General features: G+C 41.9%; 1 non-coding gene across 1 annotated transcript; it reads right to left on the reverse strand.

The window, feature by feature from the left end:
* Nucleotides 1-2,466: 2,466 nt before the first annotated feature.
* Nucleotides 2,467-2,548, reverse strand: trnas-gcu (transfer RNA serine (anticodon GCU)). The gene has a single exon. It is a non-coding gene; the product is annotated as a tRNA-Ser (tRNA).
* Between the last annotated feature and the right edge of the window lie 1,722 nt (nucleotides 2,549-4,270).

Genomic DNA, 4,270 nt, shown 5'->3' on the forward strand with positions numbered 1-4,270 from the left:
AAAGGGCTTGCTTTCTGTGGAAACTGGTGGGATTAATGTCTACATTCCTCAGAAATCTTTTAGGTGCTCTTCTGGTTAGAGGACTTAACGGTCGTCTTTTAAAGGCTGACCAACTCATGTGCATGTACAAATTTGTTTAAAAACTGAAGAAAAAAAGAATATGCAAAACCATGAAACACTACGGAATTCCCGTGTCTCACTGATGGGACACAAGACTCCTCTTGATACATTCAGCTAGTCTGAAAAACACACTGAGCAAAATCAGCAAGCTACAACTGTGACATCTATTCCTTTTGATGTATCAAGGAATGGATCGTTTGGTCAGAAATGGTCGTTAATTTGGAAGGACTAAGAAAGGACTGATATGGCTCCTCAACACATCATCTGATTTGCAAATAAGTGCCCACGGGGACTGGAGTTGACCTGCGTTCACCTAAATGGAATAATAGTCGATTGCCTTAAAAAACGCATAGATCAATGCAAATGACCTGAGGACAAGTGCAAGGGGAAATTAGGGTTACGAGAAAACTGCATTCTCAGCACACCAATTAAAGGGGAATTAGTTTGGTCAGAAATGGTCGAAATGGTCGTTAATTTGGAAGGACTAAGAAAGGACTGATATGGCTCCTCAACACATCATCTGATTTGCAAATAAGTGCCCACGGGGACTGGAGTTGACCTGCGTTCACCTAAATGGAATAATAGTCTATTGCCTTAAAAAACGCATAGATCAATGCAAATGACCTGAGGACAAGTGCAAGGGGAAATTAGGGTTACGAGAAAACTGCATTCTCAGCACACCAATTAAAGGGGAATTAGTTTGGTCAGAAATGGTCGAAATGGTCGTTAATTTGGAAGGACTAAGAAAGGACTGATATGGCTCCTCAACACATCATCTGATTTGCAAATAAGTGCCCACGGGGACTGGAGTTGACCTGCGTTCACCTAAATGGAATAATAGTCTATTGCCTTAAAAAACGCATAGATCAATGCAAATGACCTGAGGACAAGTGCAAGGGGAAATTAGGGTTACGAGAAAACTGCATTCTCAGCACACCAATTAAAGGGGAATTAGTTTGGTCAGAAAAGGTCGAAATGGTCGTTAATTTGGAAGGACTAAGAAAGGACTGATATGGCTCCTCAACACATCATCTGATTTGCAAATAAGTGCCCACGGGGACTGGAGTTGACCTGCGTTCACCTAAATGGAATAATAGTCTATTGCCTTAAAAAACGCATAGATCAATGCAAATGACCTGAGGACAAGTGCAAGGGGAAATTAGGGTTACGAGAAAACTGCATTCTCAGCACACCAATTAAAGGGGATTTAGTTTGGTCAGAAATGGTCGAAATGGTCGTTAATTTGGAAGGACTAAGAAAGGACTGATATGGCTCCTCAACACATCATCTGATTTGCAAATAAGTGCCCACGGGGACTGGAGTTGACCTGCGTTCACCTAAATGGAATAATAGTCTATTGCCTTAAAAAACGCATAGATCAATGCAAATGACCTGAGGACAAGTGCAAGGGGAAATTAGGGTTATGAGAAAACTGCATTCTCAGCACACCAATTAAAGGGGAATTAGTTTGGTCAGAAATGGTCGAAATGGTCGTTAATTTGGAAGGACTAAGAAAGGACTGATATGGCTCCTCAACACATCATCTGATTTGCAAATAAGTGCCCACGGGGACTGGAGTTGACCTGCGTTCACCTAAATGGAATAATAGTCTATTGCCTTAAAAAACGCATAGATCAATGCAAATGACCTGAGGACAAGTGCAAGGGGAAATTAGGGTTACGAGAAAACTGCATTCTCAGCACACCAATTAAAGGGGAATTAGTTTGGTCAGAAATGGTCGAAATGGTCGTTAATTTGGAAGGACTAAGAAAGGACTGATATGGCTCCTCAACACATCATCTGATTTGCAAATAAGTGCCCATCAGGACCGGAGTTGACCCACTTGCATGGAAATGGATTAGCGTCAATTACCTTCAAAAAGCATAAATCAATGCAAATGACCCTAGGACGAGCACGGGGGGGTGGGGTGGGGTGGGGTGGGGCTGGGGGGGTGCTAGCGTTCCATGATATCTGCAGTCTCTACTCAACAATGAAAGGGGAATTAGCGCAAGTGGTAGAGGGCCTGCTTAACATGCGAGACATAGCGGGATGCCCGCATTCTCCAGGAAGCTTTAACTTGCTTGTGCTCTGTGGAGAAAGTCATTTACAGCTGATTGCGGCTAATATACAAGTCAAAGGTGGGTGTAAACTGAAAGCAAAAGTAATCTTTCAGAGCATGATTACCCTGAAGTCAGAAAACAAATTGTTCATGACACATTCAATCCCCCTAATGAACCTAATGTAAGCTAAAATAAAAATATTGCCACATAAGCATTGTTTGAAAAAGGCATTTGCACAAAGTGGAATCAGAAACAAGTGTTGACAACACTGCTTTAGATGGAAAGCTGACGAGAATGGGATTTGAACCCATGCGTGCAAAGCACAATGGATTAGCAGTCCATCGCCTTAACCACTCGGCCACCTCGTCCCCTCAACTGTTGTTTTGATGCTAAAAATTCGCGTCCTCAACAACAGCTGCTAAAATTTCAGTCTCACATTGCAGCCTCATTAGTAACGCAGGGCTGTGAAAGGAGGAAATCAATTCTCCCTTCCTTCACAAAAGGAAAAAAAAGGGGAATTAGCTCAAGTGGTAGAGCGCTCGCTTTGCATGTGAGAGGTAGCGGGATTGATGCCTGCATTCTCCAGGAATCCTTCCTTAGCTTCACATTTCAGTGGAGGAAATCATCAACATCTGTGGTGGTACAGCTGAAGTTGGCTTAGGGTTTTGCGATATCTGCATCGTGAGCCCTACAACCATAGGGGATGGTGTTCGAATCAAAGAGCTGGTTGAGCATGTTGTGATCCATTCACGCCTTCTCCAGGAAGCTTTGACATGATCAGTGGAGGTTATTGTCATTGTTTGGTCTTGTGTTGCCTTTGTAAAATTTCAATCTCACATGAGCGCGTCACAAGGTACAAAGGCCTTGTGGGCAGAGCATATGAATTCCTCCTTTCACAAAAGGAGAATCATTATGATCTAAATATGTTTTCATGTAGGGATTCGCATGTGAGAGGTAGTGGGATTGATGCCCACATTCTCCAGGAAGATTTGACTCCATCTTTCAAGGTTGTTGTTGTCCCAAACTTTGTATTTCACACAAGAGCTTCATAATATGCAATGACCCTTCAGGTAGAGGATATGAATAAACCTCCTTTCACAGAAGTGGAGTAATTATTATCTCACTGTAGGGATGTTTGAGGTTCTGTGATTTAAAAAAAAAAAGGGTGAAAAAAATTAAACTGCCCTTTGGATACGTCCAGTTTAGGGTTGGGCTTTTACAATCTATTCAGTATATACCAAGATATGGAAGGCAAATTAGGACAAATTAGAAAGGGCTTGCTTTCTGTGGAAACTGGTGGGATTAATGTCTACATTCCTCAGAAATCTTTTAGGTGCTCTTCTGGTTAGAGGACTTAACGGTCGTCTTTTAAAGGCTGACCAACTCATGTGCATGTACAAATTTGTTTAAAAACTGAAGAAAAAAAGAATATGCAAAACCATGAAACACTACGGAATTCCCGTGTCTCACTGATGGGACACAAGACTCCTCTTGATACATTCAGCTAGTCTGAAAAACACACTGAGCAAAATCAGCAAGCTACAACTGTGACATCTATTCCTTTTGATGTATCAAGGAATGGATCGTTTGGTCAGAAATGGTCGTTAATTTGGAAGGACTAAGAAAGGACTGATATGGCTCCTCAACACATCATCTGATTTGCAAATAAGTGCCCACGGGGACTGGAGTTGACCTGCGTTCACCTAAATGGAATAATAGTCTATTGCCTTAAAAAACGCATAGATCAATGCAAATGACCTGAGGACAAGTGCAAGGGGAAATTAGGGTTATGAGAAAACTGCATTCTCAGCACACCAATTAAAGGGGAATTAGTTTGGTCAGAAATGGTCGAAATGGTCGTTAATTTGGAAGGACTAAGAAAGGACTGATATGGCTCCTCAACACATCATCTGATTTGCAAATAAGTGCCCACGGGGACTGGAGTTGACCTGCGTTCACCTAAATGGAATAATAGTCTATTGCCTTAAAAAACGCATAGATCAATGCAAATGACCTGAGGACAAGTGCAAGGGGAAATTAGGGTTACGAGAAAACTGCATTCTCAGCACACCAATTAAAGGGGAATTAGT

This window comes from Leuresthes tenuis, unplaced genomic scaffold, assembly GCF_036924035.1.
Source record: "Leuresthes tenuis unplaced genomic scaffold, fLeuTen1.0.hap1 SCAF_5, whole genome shotgun sequence".
In the NCBI taxonomy this organism is placed as follows: domain Eukaryota; kingdom Metazoa; phylum Chordata; class Actinopteri; order Atheriniformes; family Atherinopsidae; genus Leuresthes; species Leuresthes tenuis.